Genomic DNA, 26,542 nt, shown 5'->3' with positions numbered 1-26,542 from the left:
TAAAAGAAGGGAAAACATGGTATACACCAGGGTATTTATCGCAGGGAAATCTACGGTGGTTAAAAGCAAACAAACAAAAACTTGGAAGCATTCTAATGTCAAACAATAGGGAAATAGTGAGGAAATTAAAATAACTACTTAACAAAAATACGGAACCACAAAGTACTAGAATAGTGGAATTTTAAGTGCTTTAAAAATTTTACAGCATTGTTATAGAGTTTGTGCATTTTAAAAAAGCTGATTAATCATTAAGATATAACTTTCTTCTAATGATTGATATTTACTGTCCAGATTTAATTATTTTCAGAGTAGCAACATAACCACATACATACATACACACACACACAAATGTATATAATGTAAATATAAAGAGTCAACAAGCTCAAAGAACAGTGGTTTCCTCTCAAAACACCAGGCAATTAACTACACATGCCTCTTCTCGGTTATTTAATTGGCTGATCATTGTGTGCTCTGAGTCAGCAGCAAGTGAAATGTCTGTGGTCCTGCTGCGACTCCAGGGTCTTATTTGCAACCCAAGAGAACTGAGCTTGGAGGCCCTCCTGCGGAGGGAGTCATGGACCAGTTGACTCAACCTGACCTGCTTGGACACTCCATGGTGCTTCTCTGCTAGCCACTCTGGCTTCTGCTTCCCTCCAGATGCGCCCATCATGCCCACCCCTCCAACTGCCTCCAGAGTCCTCTTCATCCAAACAATTAGGTGGGATCACATAACCTGGCATTCTCGGCCATCTCACAGACCACTCGCAGCATAGTGTGGCACTCACCAATGAACACACTGCACAGTGTATGATCACCTCCCTTTTCTTAGACACTCTACTCCTACTGGTGCAACCTGACACCAGGGCTTCCCATACATCTGCATATAAGGCTGGTCTGTAAGGATGGATCCCCTAATCCCCTCTTAGAGGCATCTCCTGCTCTCTATGATGTGATGAGGCATCTAGGGCTCAGACCGCAGGCCAGGAGTGCCCACAGCCTTTGCTAGCCTGCCACTCGTATTTTCTCCCAGAATGTTCCAAATGAAGCAACTACCATTTAGAATGTTGCTCCTGTCATTATCAACAGACCTATGCAAGGCTGGATTTTACAAAGGACTGTGGAAAACACCAACTACTATAGTGGAATGGGGTTACGTATTCAATAATATGATTATTGAATACATACTATTATTGAAAAATTTATTGAATACATAACCCCAAATGACAAATTCATATCAATGATTCATTTACATATAAAGTAAAACATGCAATAAAAATTTACATTTCAATTTTCTATGTTTAAAATATTTAAAATGAAAGATACTTAAAAAACAACTTTAAAAATGTATTAGCAAAAGCCTGCCAATTGTCCTTACTTGGGAAAAAATATGATTTATTCTGAGATTATGCCCTGCTTACATTGTAGGCATTAAAAAGTTCCTTTCTCCAGGAAATGATAAGGATAGTTTCTTTTCTTTTCTTTTCTTTTTTTTTTGCCATTAAAAAAAAATTGGCAACCCTGTGAGAGACTCTGAAGTTTCATTTTGAAGCTTCCCTTGCCCATGAAATCCAAAGTCTGGGACCCACTGGCCTGAGATCACACGTGGTTCTCTGGCAGCTGGTTCTTAGGCTGCTGGTTGGCATGGACTGTGCCTGAGTTGGAAACCCGTAAGGGTGCTTCTGAGCAAGGAAAGCGAGACGGCTAGGAAGGGAGGCAGCTTTGCGTTACTGTTGGCCGGAGGACCTTTAAAACTTAAAATATTTGAAAGTTAAGTAGTCAGGAATTTCAGTTTGGCACAAAAATCTCAAACTTGAGTTTACTTCTTCCCTCTTTTTTGGTCAGAGTTTACGTCTTACTGTATGGCTGATCGCCTGAACCCCAATCTCACAAACAGCCATAACTCCTGGCATTCCCTGGCACCACCCAGCAAACCCCCATCTCAGAAGGAGTCTCCCAGATGCTGTACCAGCTGCCCAGTGCTGCCGGAGGAAATCTCCACCACTGCAGAAAGGCCATCCCTCCACACCCTGGACAGCCCTCTCCACATCACCCACCTGGGTCTTCTCCCACTCCCTTTGGTGCCTGGTCTTTCCTAGCAGTTGCCTACCCCCAACTCCCTGCCGTTCAGCCCTGCAGGCACCTTGACTCCTAAATGAATGACCTCAGCTGCCTACTCCTGCCCCCTTATTGATCTGCCAGGGTTTCCACCCTTCCATCTCTCCAGGACCTGCCTCTGCAGCACGCCCAGGCTGTCCATCACCTCCATGTTCTACCCTCGCCCAAGTGTCTGCCAGCGTGGACTCCACGGCTGCCCCACGCTGTTCTGTGTATCTTAAATGTCTCTACTAGATTTTTGTTTTGGGGGGGGTTAAAACTTTTTTTTTTCAATTAAAAGGGCATTTATGGTCATTCTAGAGAATATAGAAAGGTACAATGAGAAGTCTAACTGCCTGTAATCCCATCCCTGTGAAGTAACTGCTCTTAGAATTTAGGTGTGTCCTCCGCATAAACATACACACCTGTACAAGCTAATCACATGCTGCCATGTGGTCCTGGTGGAATGTTCTGTTGGTGGAAGACCCCAGGGGATTCATCCTTCAGTGGAAGTGGAAAGGATTCCAGTCCTGGTGGGCACCAAGGCACTGTTTTTTTTTTATTTTTTATTTTTTATTATACTTTAAGTTCTAGGGTACCTGTGCATAACGTGCAGGTTTGTTACATATGTATACTTGTGCCATGTTGGTGTGCTGCACCCATCAACTCGTCAGCACCCATCAACTCGTCGTTTACATCAGGTATAACTCCCAATGCAGTCCCTCCCCCCTCCCCGCTCCCCGTGATAGGCCCCGGTGTGTGATGTTCCCCTTCCCGAGTCCAAGTGATCTCATTGTTCAGTTCCCACCTATGAGTGAGAACATGTGGTGTTTGGTTTTCTGTTCTTGCGATAGTTTGCTGAGAATGATGGTTTCCAGCTGCATCCATGTCCCTACAAAGGACACAAACTCATCCTTTTTTATGGCTGCATAGTATTCCATGGTGTATATGTGCCACACTTTCTTAATCCAGTCTGTCACTGATGGACATTTGGGTTGATTCCAAGTCTTTGCTATTGTGAATAGTGCCGCAATAAACATACGTGTGCATGTGTCTTTATAGCAGCATGATTTATAATCCTTTGGGTATATACCCAGTAGTGGGATGGCTGGGTCATATGGTACTTCTAGTTCTAGGTCCTTGAGGAATCGCCATACTGTTTTCCATAATGGTTGAACTAGCTTACAGTCCCAACAGTGTAAAAGTGTTCCTATTTCTCCACATCCTCTCCAGCACCTGTTGTTTCCTGACTTTTTAATGATTGCCATTCTAACTGGTGTGAGATTTGCATTTCTCTGATGGCCAGTGATGATGAGCATTTTCTCATGTGTCTGTTGGCTGTATGAATGTCTTCTTTTGAGAAATGTCTGTTCATATCCTTTGCCCACTTTTTGATGGGGTTGTTTTTTTCTTGTAAATTTGTTTGAGTTCTTTGTAGGTTCTGGATATTAGCCCTTTGTCTGATGAGTAGATTGCAAAAATTTTCTCCCATTCTGTAGGTTGCCTGTTCACTCTGATGGTAGTTTCTTTTGCTGTGCAGAAGCTCTTTAGTTTAATTAGATCCCATTTGTCAATTTTGGCTTTTGTTGCCGTTGCTTTTGGTGTTTTAGACATGAAGTCCTTGCCCAAGCCTATGTCCTGAAGGGTATTGCCTAGGTTTTCTTCTAGGGTTTTTATGGTATTAGGTCTAACATTTAAGTCTCTAATCTATCTTGAATTAATTTTCGTATAAGGAGTAAGGAAAGGATCCAGTTTCAGCTTTCTACTTATGGCTAGCCAATTTTCCCAGCACCATTTATTAAATAGGGAATCCTTTCCCCATTTCTTGTTTTTCTCAGGTTTATCAAGATCAGATGGCTGTAGATGTGTGGTATGATTTCTGAGGACTCTGTTCTGTTCCATTGGTCTATATCTCTGTTTTGGTACCAGTACCATGCTGTTTTGGTTACTGTAGCCTTGTAGTATAGTTTGAAGTCAGGTATCGTGATGCCTCCAGCTTTGTTCTTTTGACTTAGGATTGTCTTGGAAATGCAGGCTCTTTTTTGGTTCCATATGAACTTTAAAGCAGTTTTTTCCAATTCTGTGAAGAAACTTATTGGTAGCTTGATGGGGATGGCATTGAATCTATAAATTACCTTGGGCAGTATGGCCATTTTCACGATATTGATTCTTCCTATCCATGAGCATGGTATGGTCTTCCATTTGTTTGTGTCCTCTTTTAGTTCACTGAGCAGTGGTTTGTAGTTCTCCTTGAAGAGGTCCTTTACATCCCTTGTAAGTTGGATTCCTAGGTATTTTATTCTCTTTGAAGCAATTGTGAATGGAAGTTCATTCCTGATTTGGCTCTCTGTCTGTCTGTTACTGGTGTATAAGAATGCTTGTGATTTTTGCACATTAATTTTGTATCCTGAGACTTTGCTGAAGTTTCTTATCAGCTTAAGGAGATTTTGGGCTGAGACAATGGGGTTTTCTAAATATACAATCACGTCATCTGCAAACAGGGACAATTTGACTTCTTCTTTTCCTAACTGAATACCCTTTGTTTCTTTCTCTTGCCTGACTGCCCTAGCCAGAACTTCCAACACTATATTGAATAGGAGTGGGGAGGAGGCACTGTTTTAAGTGCTGGGTGCCCCCAGAGGCCTTTCATGAAGACCTAAGGAGGTAGACAGGGGCTGTTGGCCCCCAGGTACTTCCCGTCCAGGCCTTTCTTGACTGTAAATAATCAGAGCTATCATTTTACAGAGGTGCCCGGACGGCTCTGGGGTCTGGGAATGGACAGCCACAGCACGTCCACCTGATCCGTCAGCCAGAGACTGACCTGTTGCACTGCCTTCCAGGGTGCCCCAAAGTCAACTCTCAAGGCAGGAGGAAAAGTGGGAAAAGGAAAAGGACTGGCCTTCTTGGTAAAGAAGAATAGCTGGCCCTAACAGGATAGCCAAAGCTCCCTTTTTCTTTCCTCCCACAGTCTCACTGCTATGATAAGGGTGACAACAATAATGATAATATACAAAAGCTGACCAGTGTTGAGAACTCCCTGGATGCCAAACATCGTGACAAGCCATCAACACGTGTCATCTCCACATTTCCCAAAGGGTGGACACACGCCACTGAGTGGATGGTGGGTGGCACAGGAATAGGGATCTGTATCTATTGTTAACATGCATTAGAAAAACTACGGCACATCAAACCCCTGGACTCAGACTATGAATAAAATAGACTTCAAGAGAAAAACTGAGCAAGAAAGTTAATAGAAATGGCAAAGGTGGTCACTGATGCCTAAGGTCTGGGAAGACACTGTGTTACCTCACTGACTCCTCTCAGCAGCTGTTCTACCTACATGAAGGCCAAGGCACAGGGAGAACACCTACACCACATGCCTGACTGGTGGTGACTGGGATTAGGGCCCAGGTCTGTCTTGTCAGAGGTGGACCTCCACTGGCCCAGAGCCCTGCAAAGGAGGGTTCTGCTTCTCTTCCCCTTGCCCTTGATGCTGACACCCCCACCCCAGCTGCTATTCACAGAGCTCAAGGCAGATGCTCCAAGTGCTGGGTTGTGCCACTGGTCATTGGGCATCCTCTCCTGACAAGCTTCCACTACCAGTCCTGTTTGGGCATCTCAGCTGGCACAGCTGGGCACAAAGTGGGTTGGGCTCATGAATGTTTGTGCCACTGCTGAACAAGAGGCCCCATTCTTGAAGAGGAGAAGATGGGGGGGCCTGACCTGGGGAGTCTGCCTCGGACCTGGCACTCACAACTTCCTGAAGCCTCACTAGTCAGAATGAGCCAGGAATGGCAGGTCAGCAGCTTCCGGAGATGGGAACATGGGTGGCTTGTCAACTCATACCTCACTAGGTCTGCTGTGTGTCAGCACAGGACTACGTGACCCACCTTCTGGCCAAAGCTTCCTCTGAGGCAGGGCGAGCCCAGACAACACACTGTTGGCCCTGAGATCTGTCCCTGGCTTCCAGGAAGGATCGTCTTCCATCCCTTCTAAGGACAGAGCTGAGGTGCAGGGGCCAAATTACAGAGCAGCAAATTACAAGGAGAGATAGAAGAATCGGCTAAATCCCAAAGCAGGAATCCCCATCTCTGACAGGACCAGAACAGGAATTGAAGAATTCTGATTCAGTGTGAACTAAAAATTACTGCTAATTAGAGAGCTATCTACCCCCCAGTAACGGTAACCCTAGTGTATTAATAATAAACTAGTGAGAAGGGCTACCGTGAGCTGAGCTCCTGATGGATGTCACACCAGGCTTTTTCTGCATTAATGAGCTCCATGGAGTCCTCATGCAGCTCTCTGAGGCAGGCACTTCCTAGATGCGGGCACTGAGACTCGGGGACACCCGAGGTCACACAACTAGCCAGGGTGTGTAGAGATGTGGACCAAGACTCTCTGTCCTTCGGTGGCTGACCTCCACAGAATTCTGTGGCTCTACAGGGCTGATGACTGGCACCAACGGCCTTTTCTTTGCAGGAGTTTCTTCTATACAGTATGTGCAGCAATTGTGACCTTGTCCAACACCTATTCCCTCCCTGGAGTGGTGTGTGCCCAGGATGGTTCAGGGTTCTGCCTCTTGCACCGTCACTGTGATTAGTGAAGCCCACTGACCCTCTGTCATCCAGACTCTGGGCACCCCGGAGCACTCCTCATTCTCACTGGTGGCTTGATGGCCACAGTGCTCAATAAACACTTACCAGGCTGAGCAGGACCTGGGGTTCTGGCCTCTCTTCCCAGCTCTTCCTTACTGACAATGCAGCCACGGAAAAACCGCTGTCTTTCTCTGTGGCTTAGTTTCCTCACTGATAAATGAGGGGGTTGGAACTCCCAGCTCTAACATTCAAGAACATTGTGATTCCAGAGATTGGAATGCTACACCACATAGAACATAATGTCTGTGGAAATGAACACATGTTCGCTACCCCGGGAAGGCCTCCTCATTCTTCAGCCATGGCCTAGAGCATCCCTGCAGAGCTGAGCCCTCCTGCCTTCCGACAGGGTTAGCTCTCCCATTGGAGGCTCTCACAGGCCCTTGGCCGCTCCTTTGTTATAATCAGTCACATTGTAATTGAAGGACTGTAATCATACTGATAATAGTGGTTTCCATTCTCTGAGGGCTACCTGTGAGCTCAACAGGTATTATCTCCCTGAACCCCATTTACAGATGAGGGACCTGGGCTCAGAGATATTAAACAACTTCTTCAAGGTCAAATGGCCATATCCATCTAACCCTTTAGCCTCTACATGCTGCCTGCTCAACACATGCCCCTATCAGGCTGCAGGTCCAGTAGGGTCAGGGCCCACACCTGTTCTGCTCACACCATGTATCTCCCCAGTGCCCAGTACAGGCTCTGCTCCACCTCAGTAATACTTCTCAAATGAAAGAAGGGGAAAAAAGATATATAAGTCAGAATCTTTTTGGTTTCCAGTGACAGAAACTCAACTGGTACCATCTTCAAAAGGGAAAAGGACAGCAAGAACCCTGAAATGGCTCATGGGACCAGAGGCTGCAGCCGCATCCCAGGACAGCCCACTGGCAGGGTGGAGTCGGGGGTAGAGCTGGCAGCCTGCTGCCTGCATGTCTTGCTCTCACCACTCTTCATTGCTGCCCCTCTCAGGGGGTGACTTCCCCGCAGTCACTCAGCCTCTCCACGTGGCCCAGGTCAGCTACAGGTATCTGTGGTGTCATCCTGACAGTTCTACAATCAGGGAAGGGAGATCCTTTCTCCCCTGGCTTCAGAAAAACCAAACAATCCAGGCAAGGACTCCAGCTGGCCTAGAGTGGGCCACTAGTCTGGAGGGTGGAGGGTGGAGGGACAGGATACACTGTGGCCCGGGTGGGGCACTAGTCTGAGGCCGTGGTTGGGGTAGCTGGGTCAGATGCCTTTCTCTATAATCAGGTGGTAGATGGGCAAAAAGAACAGCCATCTCCTTAGGCAACCTTGTCAAACAGGCCATTATCTCAGTTACCCATGTATACTTTCAGCTTTTTGTCAAACTCAATTCCTATTAATTGTGGGGTAGTTAAAAATATACCCCTCTCCCAAGGCTGAGGTTAAAGTCTCTGACATGGGTCATTCCTGTGGTCATCTGTTCCCAGCCACCACTGAGGTTGCCTCTACACTTGAGACTCCTGGTTCCCATGTCTTGAGTCCCTGCTTCCTCCCTCCCGGAAGGATGACAAGAACAGAGCCTGTGGTGATGAGAATCTACAGCAGTGTTAGTGCCCACTGACTCCATGTAGCCAGAGGCAGAAAAGAGCTTGGGTTTGGAGTGAGCCAGACCTGAATCTAGTCCCTGACCCTTAATCACTAAGACAAAGGTATCCCACCCAGAAAACCAGGTATGCGTCAGGTCCTGTGTGATCACGATGAGGAGATGATGAAGGTGAGGTGATGGTGGGGAGAGCTTGCAAGTGCAGAAAGCCTCTGGGGGCCAGGGCTGAGCTCAGGACTACAAGTGTTTGTACTCACTGTATCCTGATGACAACCCTAGGAGAAGACTGTTTTAATTGCTGTTCCATAGACCTTGACAGTGAGGCTCAGAGAGGCTGAAGAGCTCTCCCAGGCACATAGTCCCATGCTGGCAGCTGGCATGCAAACTCCACTTCTGCAGTGAATGGTGGAGGAGGAAGCCTCTGGGAGCCCCCAGCAGGGTCCCGGGAAGAGGGTGGGTGCTCCGCAATGCTCACAAGACTCTGGCTCAGCTCCTGCTTTCTCCTTTCCCACTCTCTCACTTCACCAAATCATCTTTGCTGCCATAGGCCTCCCCCTCCCTGGCTGGCAGTGCCGGCAGGTCTAATGTCTTTGGGTCCCCCTTTGGGCTGCAGCCAGCTGGAGCTCAGGGGGTGCATCTGCCCCTTACTGCCACTTCTCTCAGAGAGCATGCAGAGGCTTATTGGGTAACCCTGGGCCTTTGGGCATTTGTGAAGGTTCAGGCAGCCAGACCACGGACTCACATCCTGGGGTCACTGGATGGCTGAGGTTGTTACTACTTTATTGAGGAATCCGGATCCACCAGGGGTATAAACACAAAATGTTTTCATTCCTCCAACACCCACTCCCCGACTATGCTGTGCTGCCTCCCCTTTCCAATTTTGGGCAGCAAGTTCCTAAATGAAATCTGGGCCAGATTCTGTAACTTTGCAGTCACTTTCCATTATTAGAATAGTCTCATTTCAGGAATTAACACTTGGTTCTCTTTATCTGAAAATTTGACTGAAATGCAATTTAAAGTTCATCTTTGTTCTCCTTGCGTGCCCCTTTCCTACAGTTATTTACGGCTCTGGGAGCTGGGAGGAGGTAGGATAGAGTTCTGCTCTTTACCAAGTCCCCTTGCCTTTGTCTTTGTAAACTTCCTCCCCTGCCTGCTTCACAGACTCTAGCAGACCCTGGCCAGGGCCCACCCTCTCAAGCAAGATCTGCTCCCACAGAGGTTGTCCGTCAGTGGTGGGGAGGGCCCCTGGTCTGGTTCCCTCAGAGGCAGGTGGCTCCTGTCAAGCTGGTCCCCACAGAGGTGGTGATCTGGGTCTCCTAAGGTTGTCTTTGACTTTGTCCTGGCCCCTCCCCATTATGCCAAAGGGCACTCAAGTCTTTCCTTGCCACAGGGGCACATGGCCCTGGCCCCTTCTCTGGGCTGGGTGTCCCTTGCTTGGTGCAGCGGCCACCTGGCTAGCCACAGCTCCAGCCCCTCTCCAGCCTCTGTGCCCCTTCACATGGGGCCACAGTAACTTCTTGGGTCCATGTGGGCCCACCTTGCAAGGGCCACAGAGACTGGAATGAGAGGGTGGAACCCACTTCTTCCCAGATACTCAAGTCCTTCCAAGTCCTCATGACCCCATGGGTTTCTGCTTTCAGAAATCTCTATACCAGAAACGGGCACCAGTTTCTATGTTCAATGTGACCCAAACTCCAGGGGCTATGTGACAATCTTCCTCCCCAGAGAGGCAGAGAGGACTGAAAGGACACGGCCCCTCTTCTTCCATGCTCCTTGGTGGGCCAGAGGTCTATAGCTCATCACATTCAAGTGTCCCAGGCAGCAGGCCCACCTGTCTCATCTCAGCACTACACTTGCTGCAAGTCTAGGACCCTCTCTCTTCCCCACAGTGCCCATCTTGGACTCACTGGGCCGGAGATGGGGTGGAGAAGAAATTGAGCATGGGGGCTGGGCAGGGAGCCATTACTTTGGTTTTATTCTAACAGACATTATATGATTACTCTCAGTTGTTTAGAAGCTCTCAACAGGGAGCTATGAGTTTTTAAAAATAAAGGGGTAAGACGTTTATTTTTACTTAATATAAGCAGCATGTTTCACAGAGACTGTATACATTGCAACAGTAAAAAAAAAAACAAAAACAAAAACAAAAAAAAACGGTCAGTTTAGGGAGCAAGACCTTGCTCTGTAACCCTGGCAAGATTTTTCTCTTTTCCAGGGCTCGGTTTCCTCATGTATATAGTGGAGATTAGAATCATCACACCCATGGTGAAGAGTGATGGACAGGAAGAAACAAATGAACAAAGAGTTTCACATCATACTCAACTTCACAGTAGGCATGGCTGCTATTATTATTGATAGACATTTTCAAAACCCAGAGCTAAGAAGAGGTGATGAAAAGGGGTCTTAGGTGGGGAAAGGATCCAGTCCACTGGCTCAGTATCCTCCAGGCTGCTCCCAGGTCTGGAGAGGAGCCTAGCACAGTGCCAGACACACAGCAGGCCTGTAACATGTATTTTGTTGAATGGGTGATGTCCTCCGAATTCCAGGATTCTATTTATCTGCTGCTTATCAGAGGTGTTCGGAATACAAATTTAAACTGCATTTAGTCTAGTAACCAAAAGAGACTGTGGGTCTTTAAAAAAAGAAAGGAGGAGAGACCCCCCTGTGTGTGCAGGGTGGGCAGCCATCCCATCCTGGCCAGGCAGGAGCCGGCAGCTGTCTCCCGGCGCCTGCTGGAGCTGGATGGCGGCCGTGAATATTTTCTTTCTTACGTGAAGCTCCTCTCTGTGTGTGCTGAATCACAGCATTCACGGGGGGAGCGAGGACAAGAGCATTTACTAAGTGGATACTGGGCATACCCGGAGCAGCCTGGGAGGCAGGGGCAGGGGACCAGGCCGGGCCAACACTCAGTCAGGAAAGGAGCATCTGACACCCACAGTGGGTGCTGGGGGGCCCAAAGATGAACACTCTGACCACAGAGACCAGGCCCAAAATAGGCCGAGCGTCTGGGGTGTCAGCTGGGATTTACCCCTTCCAGCAAGTCACGGCTTAAGCATTCTGTTTACCAAACGTTTCTGCACACATAGAAACCAGGATAGTTTTGGTTCCACGTTAAAGAAAATGGTGAGGATACCCCCGGGGTGAATTTTGAGGTGGTGGAAGCTTCTCTGACAATGCCAGGAAGGAGGGCCAAATCTGGGGCTGCCCAGAGCGAGCCTGGCAGAGGAAGAAAGGCAAGGGCAAGCCGGTGGGTGAGTGGGTGGCAGGGTGGGGCTTGTCCCTACTGGGTCCACCCTACCCACAGCCCTGGCTGGCAGGTAGCAGAAAGGGGGTGATATTTGCAGATGAAGGTGGCTCTGCAGAGGGGGATGCCACCTCGGCATGCTCTCAAGCTCGCTGAGTAAACAAAACCAGCTGAGTCTGTCAACTCAGTGAAGACTGAACTGCGCTTCCAAGGGCTGCCAGGAAGAGGGGGTTTCCAGTGTCAGAAGCCTCAGGATCTTTCTTTCCCCACTTTCCCTCTCTGCTAGGCTGCCCTTCTCTCCCCTCGGGGGCTGGGGTTGAGGGTCGGGGGCACCAGGCAGGGCAGCCTCCCCAAGGTGCATGGTGCCTCCTCCTCCCATGCCCTCCTCATGGGGCCACGCCGCTCTCTCCACGGGCTCCTTCCCTGCCCCTTTGTGGAGGTGGGAGGGGAGAGAGTTAATGCTCACCATGTGCCAGCCACGCAGTTAAGCACCTGACATGTACACGTCCTCAATGGTCACGAGAACTCCATGAAGTTGGTGCTTTTTCATCCCTGCTTTGCAGATGAGGACATTGAAGCATAGAGAAGTGACATGAATAAGGGCACACAACTAGCCTGCAGTGGGGCTGGGATTTGGACCTCAAAGTCTGGTTCCAGAGCCCACAATCTATTCCAGTACACTGGCCTTCCTGGCAGGGTGAGGATGACGACGATGATGATGATAATGAAGAAAAAATTAAGTACTTACTATATGACAGGCGCTTTGGGTATTTTACGGCATTTAATTCTCATGGCAACCTTATGAAATATGGGTATTATTTTTATAATCCCCAATTTAGAAAAGGAGAAATGAGCCCCATGTTAAGTTACTTGCTCAGGGCCATTCAGCTGGGAAAGGCAGGCCCAGGGTTCAAACCCAGGTCCCTCTGACTCTAGTACTCAGCACCGTACCCTGCACTCATCTGTGACAGCAGTGCTGACTGAGCACCCGCTGGTGTGTGTCAAGCACCGTGCTGGGCACTGGAGACCCAAAGGCAATGAGGCGGCCGCTCCGCCCTTACAGCATGCTGGGGAGGGAAGAACACTAATCACACCACCGTGTCAATAAACCCCAAATTCCAAGGCGAAGCAGAAGTATACCTAGTCTGAGCCGTGCTTCCGGTGTTTCGTTGTTATGGTGGTAGGTGATTCACAGAAGTAATTTCTGCAAGATGATTTATTACCTTTTTCCAATGGACCTTGGATTTCCTTTTCCGTATCAGGAAAGCAATTGGAAATCAGGGACATGTTAATGAAATCAGCCGAAGGACTTGTTTCACACTCAGACATCACAATGTGGCTTAAACGCTATACTTTCCCAGGGTCAGTGACACTCAGAGGAGGGAAAGGGCAAGACAGCGAGCTCCCAGGAAATGCCTGAAAAAAGCCAAACCACATTTTTCCTGCGTGATACGTAACCAGCATCTGCACTCAGAAACAGCTCTCAGATGCAGGTCATGGTCACTGCCAGCCCAATCCTGACCCTCCTTCATGGCAAACTCCTCTATCTCCAAGAGTGGTTCCCACAGCAAAGGCCTCATGTGAACTTGTTAGAAATGTAAATTCCCGGCCCCCACCCTAGATTTACTGAATCAGAAACTCGGGGCGTGGGGCCCAGCAAACCTTTAACAAGCCCTCAGTTGATCTTGAAGCGCAAAAGCTTGAGAATCACTGACCTAGGACGGGCTGAAGTGGTGAGCACAAGGACCCGCCACTGACTGGGTGCCCGCTATGTGTATCTCAAGCACACACCTCCAGGAACCTTCACAATAGCTTTGGACATAAACAGGATGATCCTACAGATGAAGACATGAGGGTCGGGAACCTCCCTAAGTTGCCCAACCTCGCGCTGCTGGGAAGCTGTAGAGAGTGAAGTCTGTTAAGAATGTGGACTCTGGGTCAAACAGCCCATATCTAAATCCTGACTTTGATGTTTACTGGCTGTGTAGACGTAGACTCCCTCACCACTCTGAGCCTGACTTACTGCATCAGTTAAAATGGAAGATGGATGAAGAGAACTTCTCCTGAGAGGCTCCGTTTTTGAGGATTCAATGAAGTAATCCAGGCAGGAGGCCTCCCCAGTGCCAGGCATGTGGTGAGTGTGTAACAGATGGCAGCTGTTGGCTATTACATAAGAACAGAGGTCTTGCAAGCCCCAAAGGCCTGTGAGTACCCAAAATTGATGTGATCAAGTCTAGGCAGTGAGTCTCAGTTACTTTACTCACAGGAGAGCCTTTTAGACTAGTTTAGTGACCAGTTATTTTTATTTACAAATAACTCTTGTCAGATTTCTGGAATCTCAGCTGGGTGAGAAGCAACAAATCAGGAGAGGAATGAGAGGCTGCTGGGAAAGTAACAACAAACACGGCTGCCTGGGGCTTACAGGACTCCTGTCAACAGGGCCCTCCACCCCCACAGCCCACAGTCAAGCTAGTCTATTCAAGACGACTGAGTCACCAAGGAGCTGCCAATAGTGTAATTAGCCAAGTTTATGGAGGCGAGTGCACATATGCATGTGTGGGTCTGTGCAGAAACATAACAAGAATGAATATAAATTTTAAAACACTGTATGTTTAAAGAGATAACCCTGTAGCTTTCTAGTCAATTCAATTGTCTTAACACGACTTGGTCCCCAGGGCCTGGAGAGCTGAGCCTTCTCCATCACATAGGCAGATAACTCAGAGGTTCAAAGGGCAGGCTTCTGGGTGCCAGACTGGCCAAAGGTCAATACTGACCCATTGTGTGACCCTGGACAAGTCCATTAACTTGAGCCTCAATTTCTTCATCTGAAAGCTGGGGAATAATAAAAGAACCTACCGTAGCTCGCAGGGTTGTTGCGAGGATCAATAAGCGCTCAGTGAATATTATGAATTATTTTTGGATGTCAATACATGCACTGTCTTTCCATAAGCTTGCTTTCCACTATGTCAAAAGGACTCTTTTCTTTGGTTAAGCAGACTTCATATACCAGCTGCAGGCAAAGGAAAAGGCAGAGAAATACTTCTTTGGCTAAAGGACTGTTGGTAGTGAGGCTCTATGGCAGTGGTTCTAGGGATAGTGACAGATATACAAACCAAAAAGGGACAACTTAAAGGAAAGATGTCCGGACCCAAGTGTATTAGAAACCCAAGATAACACGGCTCCAAATTACTAAAGGAAGAAAGCCAGCATTTACTGAGCCCTAGGACATCTGTCCTCACACTGACTCACTCTTTACACTCGGCCATCTGGGAAGGTGATATTACTATCTCTAGTTCTTAAATGAGGAAACTGAGACTCAGGGAGGATAGGTAAATTTCAGAAGTTACAGGGCTAATAAGTGGTGGAGGTGGAATTCAAACCCAAGCCTAGCTGACTCCTATCACTCGACCAAGTCACCTACGGTCCAACAGGGAGGGAGCTGGTGACACACGTGTCCTCACTTGCTCTCTACCTTCTCACTTCCTGTGGGCATCTGCCACAGGCCAGCCCTAACCCAAATCCAGAAGGTAAGAGAGCCCAAAGAGGCAATCCCCACAGCCCAGCCAGCGTCTGGGCACAGGGCAGGGTACCAAAGAGCGGACCCCGGGAGCAGATGAAGAATACTGAGCAGAGAGGTAAAACAGGTTCCTGCCCTCCAGGGTTCCAGGCCTCAGAGCCAGGATTATCCGGCCCAGCCCAGAGAGGAAAAAGGGAGGGCGGTGGGGTAGTCTGGAGGCTGGCAGGGCTGAAGCAAGCCTCCTGCACTGGCTGCCTTTACTCCCTGCAGGGCCTGTGTGGGTGCCCCTGAAACCCCCAATATCAGACCTACTAGTCAGAAAGCTTTTTGCCAGCAGCCCCTGTTGTCCAGTACCAGCACCTCTGTCTGGGCTGACCACACCCTGCTCTCATTCCTGGGAAGCTCACTCTATCAGGCTCTTTTGCCAGAAGCCCTCATTTATCTAATCAGCTGCCTCCTTGGGTCCCAGGAAAGATAAACAAAGTCAGCACAACAACTTGGCTGCTCTTTGGAATGGGAATTTTAGCAGGTATCTGTGTAAGGGGGTTAGAATCCTCCCCCACTGACTATAAAGCTACCCTCAGTACCTTGTCTCCTGTTTGGGATGTAGGTCCTGTCTGGTACAGACAATGTTCCAGAAGTGACAATATTTTTAAAAAATTTATATTGGATGGGAATTATTTTAAACAGCTTTGGAAAGTTTCTATGAATTTTTCGCTATGAAGAAACAAAGAAAACCAGCAAATGAAAATTAAATCTCTACTCTTGCCAGTCCTCAGTCTCCCCTCTTGGGGATGGGGCCATGCACCAGCTATGGTATGAGAGAGCTGGACACGCCTTAAAATACTGTTATGAGACAAAATGAAAACCAGTCAGCTAAAACTCTCAGCAAATTGTCTTTGGGCAAACTGACCTACAGCCCAACTCTGGTGCTCAGACGGAGCTTAATACAAATATGTGTTGGCTGTTAGGTGACATCCACACTTGAGGAGAGGTGCTGTCCTCACAGTCCCCTGACAAGTGAGTTGAGAAGTCATACGTGAGCTAACAACAGGCTCTCAAAGCTGCTTTGTACCTGAGCATGCAACCTGTTGCGACTTTTGGATATACTTGTTTGGCCAGCATTTAACAGTCACAGTGTCCTCAAAGGGCTTTCCGTGGTGCCTGGATATCCTTTGTGACACTGGACAGTAGCACCACCTTAGAATCGTCCCACAAGTCCAAGTCTCCTAACCTCTCCTCACCAGAGCCAGGGAACATGTGGTTCCCCCGCCCGGTATGGTGCAGAGAGTCACAGGACCTGACCACGCGCCTTCAAGAGAGGAGGGGACCAGCTGGCTCACACTCAGTCTAGTGGCAGCTGTTTTATTAAATCTGGACCGATGGAGGCTTCTGGCAGTTCCACAGGCTTCTTGATGCTTGGACACTCCCCTAGACCTTTCCAAGGCCAGTTGACCAGGAGAGGAGGGGCTCTGCCTTTTGGCTCCTCAGCCATAGGCCAACCTCACTGGGGCCTTGATGACTAAAACGGCCACACTTCCTTGAATCTGCCAAGTCATCAACTGTAATGCGTCACATTCTAGTAAGAAAGAAAAAGTACCACCAATTAGACCATGACACACCACTGATGGTGAGAAGCATCGTGATTGGTCAGAGACCTTAAAACAAGAAGAAGCATGCTGGTATTAAACAAGAGCAACTTTTAGCACTGTTCACAATAGCAAAGTCTTGGAACCAACCCAAATGTCCATCAATGATAGACTGGATAAAGAAAATGTGGCATATATACACCATGGAATACTATGCAGCCATAAAAAAGGATGAGTTCATGTCCTTTGCAGGGACATGGATGATGCTGGAAACCATCATTCTCAGCAAAGTAACACAAGAAGAGAAAACCAAACACCACATGTTCTCACTCATAAGTGGGAGCTGAACAATGAGAACACACGGACATAGGGAGGGGAACATTACACACCAGGGCCTGTCAGAGGGTGGAGACTAGGGGAGGGAGAGCATTAGGAGAAATACCTAACGTAAATGATGAGTTGATGGGTGCAGTACACCCACCAACATGGCACATGTATACCTACGTAACAAACCTGCACGTTGTGCACATATACCCCAGAACTTCAAGTATAATAACAATACTAATAAAAACAAAAACAAGTGCAATTTTTTTTCAGGACAATTGTGTTCCTCCTAGCTTTGATGCAGATTTTAATCCCAGTCCCATTATTTCCTAGCTGTGTGGCCTGGTACAAGGAACCTCACTTTGCTAAGTCTCAATCTTTTTGTTAGTAAAACAGAATAGTAATATTTCACTCATAGGGTTTTAAAATGAAGTGATACCTATAAAATGTTAAGCTCAACATCTAGCACATCACAAGTAGCTACACACAGTGCTCCAACAAGGCTTGTGAGGACAGTATACCTCTTTCATCTTCTAGTGCTCAGGTGGTACACTGAGATGTACCAGCCTGGGATCCTGGGGTTGACGTTTCCCAACAGACTATGATCAGAAGCAGGGAGGACAGACAACTGGATGAAGGACGACCAACCAACAAGGCTTATGGCAGAGCACCAACAGCAGCAGGGGTACAGAAGGTTTTGGTGAGAAAACAAATTCAGCTGGGATATGGGGTTCCAGTTCCTGAAATGGAGGAGTAGATTGTTTTGAACAACTACTCTGGTCAATAACAATTACAAACTCTGGACCAAAAAAAAAATAAAAAAATAAAAAAAGACCTGCCTGAAATCACTGGAGAAGGAAAGCACACTAGAGCATTTCCCAGTTCATGGTGACACATGGAAGAATGAATCTGAAACAGAAAGCAGTAGTCTTACTGTCTGGGAAGATGGGAAAGAGGCTGGACTTTGAGGGTGGAAACTGAGTGGGGAAATGTCAGAAAAGACAGAACTACAGAAGGGGAAGCCCCAAAATTACTACACCAATTCCCCTCAAATCCTTAGTTAACTCCTAAACCGTATACACATAGAGAGACTCCAACGAGCACGACAGAAAGCAGGAACAGAGAGGAAGAGGTCTCTGCAACTGCCTGGAGGCTGGAGTTTGGGGTTCAAGTCCTGCCAAGTCAAAGCAGCTTAGCAAATACTTAAGGCATTTGACTTAATCCCAGAAAGGTCATGCTTTACAAGTAAGCCTAGGACTAAGAGTTATGCCCTAGGACTACTGGCAGAACCAAAATAAACCTATATAAACAAAGTATAAAAACCACGCCCCCGCAAGATCAGGTAATTTAACTGCCTGCTAGAACACAACACAACATTCTTTAGAGGAAGACAAGAAAATACAGAGTGTCTTTAATGTATCATCCACAATGTACAGTATACTATAAAAAATTATAGACGTGTGAAGAAGCAGGACAATATGACCCATAATCAAGAAAAAAAAAAAAAGCAGTAAAATCAGACTCACTAATGAGCCAGATGTTGGAATTAGTAGGCAAGGATTTTTAAATGGCTATTATAAATATGCATAAGATTTTCAGAACATGAAAGACAGAATGAATCAGCGGATATGGAATCCCAGAAGAGAAATGAGAACTATAAAAATGAGCCAAGTGAAAATTCTAGAACCAAACATTATAGTATCTGACATAAAATACTTTAGATGAAATTAACAGCAGATTAGATGCTGTAGAGAAAAGGTTAGCAAATGTGAAGACAGGAAGGAGAAATGATCCAAACTGAAGCATGAGAAGAGAAAAGATAAATAAATGACGCTTCAGTGACCTGTGGAAGAACAAGTGTGTAACTGGGTTTCTAGAAGGAGAGGGGAGAGATAATTGAGTATAAAAGATATTCAAAGAAATAATGGCTAAAAATTCTCTCCACATCCCCAAATTTAGCAAAAAGCATATAGGTCCAAGAAGCTCAGTGAACCCACACGGAATAAATGCAAAGAAAACCACACTTAGTCACATCATGGTCAAACTGCAAAATATCAAAGATAATGAGAAAATCTCAAAAGAAGCCAGAAAATAAAAGATCCATTATGTATACAGGAACAACAATAAGGAAGGCAGTTGACTTCTCATCAGAAACAATGTTGGTCAGAAGACAATGGAAAGACATTTTAAAAGGACTGAAGGTAGCAGGGAGTTGGGGGTGGGGTACGCAAAAGATTCAGTTTGGGATGTGTGAAGCTTCAAATACCGGTGGCACTCTGAAATGCAAGATACAGCAAAACTGCCCCCTCCCAAGTACACCCCTCTAGAACACAGTATACCTACATCCCCTGACCCACCGCTCCTCACCTATACACAGTCTCCCTGTAGACCATCCCACTGTTTCCAACAAAAAAAAAAAACCTGTAACTGTCAGGAAGGTGGTAAGACATGAAATCATTCTTACGAACTGTGTCACTTACATGAAGAAACTTTGTATTCTACTACCATGTAAATGTCATGCATTTTTCATCCTGATAAGAACTATAAGAAGGAAAGGAAAGGAAGATTCACTTCTCCTCAAATGCTTTAGTCACATGACGCTTCTGTCTGATAGGCAAGTGGAAACGTGGGAACGGTGCTCCTCAAGGAGGTCACAGGGAAACTGAGATCCAGGAGTCACCAAGTTAGAAGTGTGCTGGGGAGGATCAGGGTGGGAGTGGGGAGAAGTCTGAAGGCAGGAGCAGAAGCAACAGCAGCAATTTCCTGAGCAACCGCTAAATGCTGTAGCCAGGCGCAGGGCCGAATCATCAGTAAGATGAAGCCCCATCATCTTACTCAATCCTCATAGTAACCCCAGGAGTAGTAGTATCCCCTTTTTACAAGTGAGGAAACAAAGTTTCAGAGAGAATAAAAAGTTGCCCAAGATTAGTGAGAGAGTTGGGATTTGAGCCCAGGTCCCTTAGACTTTGAGCCATGGTTCTTCATCCTCCTCCAGCCAGCAGTTCATTTATTCACTTCTCTGCACTGGGCTACGCGAAAGGAGGGCTCGACATGGCCTGCACACAGCCCTGCCTCAGGGTACTCACAGACCGGTGAAGGAAGTAACAGAAACTACAAGAGCTTTCTGTTGAGCCTTGTACTAAGCAGTGTGCGTTACACTTAACATATCACTTCTTCGTTTTCACAACAGCCCACAGCCCTGTGAGGGAGATCCTCATATCACCCCCATTTTACAGATGAGGAAAGTGAGTGTCAGAGCAACCAAACGGTAGAACTAGACTCCGACTCCCGAGTTCCCCAGTGCCCAGTGCCACTAATTTTGACGGCCCGATGCCACCAGTGGGGCGGGAGGTGTGCAAAGACACCCTGGTGCTCCTCCTCCACTGAGGGGATCCTAAGAACTTCGAATCATGAAAACAATTTTCTTTCAGTAACCAAGGGGCTTGTCTGGACTTGTTCCCAGAGGATGCGAAAGTCCTAGGACCTTTGTCTGTAGTTCACATTAATCTAGTCTCCACTCAGTAACTAATGCAGCCTTTAAAAAATAAAACTAACAGTCTCAACCCTGTCTTGCTCAAAACCATTCAGTGGCTCCTTACTGTCTTTGGAATAAAGTACCACCTCTCTAACAAGACCCCATCTTCTCTCCTCTCCTCAGCCACAATGTACTTCTCTCAGCTCCTCTAAAGGGCTCCCTCCAACTGCTCTTGCCTGAGTCTGTCCCAGTTACTAATGCTGTGTAACAAATCACCACCAAAAGTGAGCAGCCGAAAACCACCATCTTATTAGGTACATGGTGCCTGTGGGGCAGGAATCTGGAGATGAAACAGTGGAATGGCTGTCTCTGCTCCCCAGTGTGTGGGGCCTCAAAAGGAAGACTCTACAGCTGACAGTGATGCAGCATCTGGGGTGACTCTCTGACTAGGGGCTGGGATCATCTACAGGCATCTTTCCTTGCTCACATGTCTGCAGTTGATGCTCCTGTCAGCTGGGACCTACACTGTGTGTGGCCTCTACACTGTGGCTGCTGGACTTCTTAGGCTGCAGGCTCGGGGCTTCAAAAGACAGTGCCCTGGTGAACAGGGCAGAGACTGCACTGCCTTTCCTCTCCCAGCCTCAGAAGTCAGGTGCTGCCACTTCCACCACATTCCTCTGGTCACAAGCAAGTCACAAACCCTCTCGGGTTCAAGGCGAGGAGCAGGGACCTCACTGCACCATGGGTGAAGTGTCAGGGTCTCCTTGGGGACTGGGAGAGATTGCTTGGGCCATCTCTGAAAGAAGAATCTGCCACAAGTTTGGGAAGGGTGCCTAGTGGTGGGGAGGGTGCCTAGGAGCAGGGAAAGTCTCATTCAAGTTTTTCTCCCAGTTTGTTCCCAAACATCATCACCACCATCACCACGAAAACCTTTTTAAAAAAGCAAAGATACCACCAATATTTCACATGTTCTTGTCCAAGCAGAGGGGCAAACTTGTACCCTGGGGCTCCCTTCCTGGTGCCTGCCATCCTCCTACTCTCTGTATCCCCGCAGGGTGCCCGGCAGCAGGCCTGTCCTCCCGCACTGACTGTGCCTTCTCCCAGGCTGCCAGTGCCGACGCGTCTGGAGGATGCTTGCGTTGTGGGGTCCAGTGCCATCCTCTCCTTTCTTACTCTGATTCTGTCAACATTCACAGAGCTCCACCTATGTGGCTGGCTCCATGCTGAGGACTCTGCTGGAGTTCTAGTGTTTGTTCCTAGAACAGCCCAACAGGAGGTCACATTTTGATGAAAACACAGGCTAAAGAGGATCACAAAGCAGAGGTTTGGGAGCAGACTCTGGAGACCCTTGATCCACTCATCTCCAGAGTCCTAAACTCAGTTCAAGGAGGTGTCCTTGACACTGTGCCAAGCTCCATCCCACGTGACCTCACAGAGTCCTTGCTGCAGCGGTTGCAGGTAGATTACTAGTATTAATTAGCTCATTTACTGATGTATGGAAGGGATGCCCAGAGAGGTGAAGTGAATTAATCAAAGCCACTCAGGTGTGAAGTGACAGCTTTCCTCCAGTGCTGCCTCCACCCTCAGCCTGTGGTATTTCCACCGTCCTAAGTCACTGCCTCCTGCTAACTTTGAGCAGCTCCGATGCCATAGCTTCTGTGTGGACAGCCTTGGACTCCCTTCCCCAGGGTTTAGAGATGAGAATGAGGCCTCCACGAAGGGCAGTTGATGGGGAGAGGCGCTCTGGGCTGAGCTGCCCCGCCCGCCAGCCTGGGGCTCAATGGGGCAGTGCCCAACGAGGCATCCAGGGGGAGGACCCGCTGCCTGCTGCTCGCACGCGGCTGCACGCACAGCTGGAGCGGATCTAAACCCATTCCCTGAGTCAAAGGGAAAGTGCTCCGCCTCGCAGCACGCGGGAGCTGCCTGAGCTTTGGGGAGAGGGCGGGCCAGGGAGCAGAGCTGGCCAGGCTGCCCGTGCCAAGGAAGGAGGGGGCCTGTCGAGGCCGCCAAAGCGGGCTGGGCGGGAGGGGCCAGGCCAGCTGGGGCTGGAGCTCGTGTGACATCACCGGGCGGCCCGCCTCTGTCTGGGGCTGAGGGGAGGCCCGGAGCCTTTCTGGGGCCTGGGGGATCCTCTTGCACTGGTGGGTGGAGAGAAGCGCCTGCAGCCAACCAGGGTCAGGCTGTGCTCACAGTTTCCTCTGGCGGCATGTAAAGGCTCCACAAAGGAGTTGGGAGTTCAAATGAGGCTGCTGCAGACGGCCTGAGGATAGACCCCAAGCCCCGGACCTGCCGAGCGTGGCACTGAGGCAGCGGCTGACGCCACTGTGAGGGAAAGCAGGTTGTGAGCAGCCCCGCAGGACCCCTGGCCAGTCCTGGCCCCAGCCTCTGCCGGAGCCCTCTGTGGAGGCAGAGCCAGTGGAGCCCAGTGAGGCAGGGCTGCTTGGCAGCCACTGGCCTGCAACTCAGGAACCCCTCCAGAGGCCATGGACAGGCTGCCCTGCTGACGGCCAGGGTGAAGCATGTGAGGAGCCGCCCCGGAACCAAGCAGGAGGGAAGAGGTAAGGGGCCAGCTCTGCGGCCATGAGAGGCAGGGGCGAGAGGCAGCCGCTGGCCCCGTGGCTAGGGCTTCCAGAACCCTGACCCTCCAGCTGGGGGTGTGTGCAGCTGGATCTCAGAGGGTCACTCCCTGCTATCACTTGGAGCCAAACAAGGCATGTCCAGGGCAGAACCTGTGGACACTTAGTGGTGTTTGGGGGCACATGATCATGGGCTGGCATCTTGAGGACTTCATGAGTAAGCCTCACTCTCCTCCTTTGGACAAAGAGCCTTTGGGGTGCCGGCTGGCAGCTCCCGGCATGGCAGGGCAGCTGGGAGTGTGCGTGTGTGTAGGTGTGTGCTTAGAGGGCAGCGGACTGATGAGCTGCAGAAGGCAGGGGTGGCCCAAGGACTTGGGTAGTCACTTTGAAGCTTTGGATTCCTATGCCCCCAGGTGGGGACAATGTGAGGCAAAGGCAAGCGCTGTGCTGAGGCGCTGGGAGCCCCTGCTCAGAGTTACAGGAGCTGGGCTGCCTCTGCTCACACCCTCCAGCTGGCGAGGAGAGCAGAGGCACCCAGCACGGGAAGGGACGCATCACCCAGGGGCTGCTGCACTGGATGGTACCCCGGGTCTCCAACTGAATGGATGTGGCCAAGATATAGTGAGGATGCGGCTTCCCTGGTACACTGGCAAGGGGACAGCTGGGGCTCCACATACCAAGTCGCCTGAAAGCTCTAAGTATTAGATAACATTTCCAAACAAATTCTTCACTGATCCTTCCCTTCTCCTTCTGTGATGTGTGTGTCATGGGTCAGCTCTTGCCTCTGCTGTAGGATTATGAGAGCTCCCAGAGGCCAGTTAAGTTACTTGGAAAAGGATCTTCTTTCACCCCAGTCTCTGGGGAAAGTCGAGAATGCCACTTCCGAAGCCGGCCAAATGCTCCCCACATGTATTTTTCCAAATGGAGGCAGAGTAGGGTAGTCCTCATGAGCTGGTTTCAAATCCCAGCTCTTCTACCTACTAGCCAATGGCTCTGGCAGAACACTTAGCCTTTCTAAACCTCAGTTTTCTTATCTGTGAAATGGGATAATAGTGCCCAGGTGGTAACAATGGCCAGAGAGTAAAAGCTATGGGATAATTGTGCCCAGGTGGTAACAATGGCCAGAGAGTAAAAGCTATGGGATAATTGTGCCCAGGTGGTAACAATGGCCAGAGAGTAAAAGCTAACACTTATATTGCACTTACTCTATGCCACACTCAACTTGTAGAATCCTCAGGACCACCCTATACCACAGGCATTATTATTTATTCCCATTTTATAGGTGAGGAAACTGAAGTAAAGTAATGTGCCCATGGCTACATGGCTAGTAAGTGCCAGGACCAGGACTTGAACCCAGTGGTGTGGCTCCGGAGCCACTCAACCACACCCTACTGCTTTCTAGGAGAAAGCTAGGCGCCCATGCCTAGGAAGGCCTTGGCTTAGTGCCTGGTGTGCAGCAAACCCTGAGCAAACCTTGGTCACTGATAGTTACAAACCACAACAATCAGGATTGGCACAGAGGGAAGGGAAGAGCAGAGACCCGAAATCTTTTTTTTTTTTTTGAGGTGGAGTCTCGTTCTGTCACCCAGGTTGGAGTGCAGTGACGTGATCTCGGCTCACTGCAAGTTCCGCCTCCTGGGTTCACACCATTCTCCTGCCCCAGCCTCCCGGGTAGCTGGGGCTACAGGTGCCTGCCACCACAGCCGGCTTATTTATTATTATTATTATTATTATTATCATTTTTGTATTTTTACTAGAGACGGGGTTTCACCATGTTAGCCAGGATGGTCTCAATCTCCTGACCTCGTGATCTGTCCACCTCGGATTATGATCCATCACCTGGGATTACAGGCATGAGCAACTGCACCCGGCCAGAGACCCAAATTCTTTCCCTGTTCTGGACATATCCTGCTAGGGTTTTCAGAAAATCACACAAGACAGAGACAATACTGTGGCTACTACCATTGCCCACACTGGAGAGCTTTCCAGGAGCCTGAGGAGCGGGGGGGTTTATGTCTGGGGTTTGGGTTTGGGGCCACCTGCAGCGTGCCTGCATCCTAGAAGTCCATACTAAGAAAAAGTGCAGACATATTAACAACAGGATCCAATACCAACTTTACAGGAGGAAGGGCATCCTGCTTCCCACATGGGCACTGCCTGTCTGCCTATTGATTTCCCCACCAGAACCACAGAGGATAAGAAAATGCAGCTACCTAAGTGCTGTGGAAAGCTCACAAAATCAGGAGGATCCATAGTCAGGTCTGCTCCGGAGTTGCAGAGAAAGAGGTGAGGAATAGCCATCACCAAGTCTGGCACTATGGCGGCCATGTCTGGTGGATCTTACACCAGACGATCCTGAAACATCTTAGCCCAGGAGAGGAGCTTCTGTCCTGTGGCCCCCTGAGGTTCCAGTGCTCTTGGAAGCATTTTGAAAAGGTGACATCAAGTATTTGCTCTCTAGCACAAGGCCTCTGGGGCTACTGAAGCCACAGGTTTCCCTGCTACAGTCTGGAACCATGGTGGCTCACTGTATTCTCTGGGTAGCTCAGGCTGAGCAGAGGCTCTGACTGACCTCACGAGCTTGGCAAAAAAAATGCGACTACTTACTACTAATGAGGCAGTCTGGGTGGAACAGACAAAAATGTGTAACGCACATGGTCCAGCAGGGGACTACATGTTATTGCTGAAGCTCGTGGGCAGAGCAAATAAGATGTTCCTCCATCTGGCCCTCCATCCCCCAGTGATTTAGGAAGTACCCACTGGGCTAAGTAAGGCATATACATTATGTCATGTCTTCCTCATCACAACACTGCATGGTAGGTTCTAGTTTTAGCATTCCATTTTACAGATGGGAAAATTAAGGCTCGAGAGGTTAACTTGCCCAAAGTCACACAGTTCCATGATTATGTGCAACTGGAACCCAGCTCTGTCTAGCTCCAAAACCCCTGACTTCCTCTCACTTCAGTGCCTCAAGATGCCTCAACTTCTCTTCTCCTCACTGTCACTGGGTCCCTGCCCAGTGTCCTCAGTGGTCACATCTGCTCTGCTTGCTGTCCTATCGAATGCTGCACCAAACCCTCTGAAAACCATGGGCTTATCAATTTTAGCGCACCCCTTGCTCTTCATGGAAGCCTACCTCTGAGGCAAAATAGGCATGACTGTTACCCTTAGGGATGAGCCTCAGCACACTTATGAGGGTACCTGTGGTAATACGGTCAGTGACAAGAGGAACTGAGCTTCGAAACCAGGTTGGCTGACTTGTTCCACGTGCCTGGGTGCTCTGCGATACTGTCTCACCACATCAGCACCAGCACCAGCATCAGTCCCCAGCTCAGTGGGCGCAGAGCGTCAGGGAAACATTGGTCCATGTGACTGAGATACTATTGATGCGCTTTCTACATCCGTACTTGGAGGCTCCTTTAGGACTGAAGAATCAGAGCTCAGGTCATCACCTACACTGGGCCACACCTGAGCAATTTCTGAAAAAACATCAGGGAGATGGCA

At 48.7% G+C, this 26,542-nt stretch overlaps 2 protein-coding genes across 22 annotated transcripts in view; one reads left to right on the top strand and one right to left on the bottom strand.

The window, feature by feature from the left end:
* The window catches only part of RALGPS1 (Ral GEF with PH domain and SH3 binding motif 1), a 327,157-nt gene that overhangs the window by 77,693 nt on the left and 222,922 nt on the right, over positions 1–26,542 (bottom strand). The window lies entirely within an intron of this gene.
* The window catches only part of ANGPTL2 (angiopoietin like 2), a 36,334-nt gene continuing 32,341 nt past the window's right edge, over positions 22,550–26,542 (top strand). The window contains exon 1 of the mRNA XM_033191527.1: positions 22,550–23,020. The gene's annotated coding sequence lies outside the window, so the exon portion shown is untranslated. The remainder of the gene's footprint in view (positions 23,021–26,542) is intronic.

Source organism: Trachypithecus francoisi, unplaced genomic scaffold (assembly GCF_009764315.1).
Source record: "Trachypithecus francoisi isolate TF-2019V2 unplaced genomic scaffold, Tfra_2.0 Contig01585, whole genome shotgun sequence".
NCBI lineage: Eukaryota > Metazoa > Chordata > Mammalia > Primates > Cercopithecidae > Trachypithecus > Trachypithecus francoisi.
Note: the sequence above shows the minus strand (reverse complement) of the source record. Positions and strands in the feature narration are given on the sequence as shown.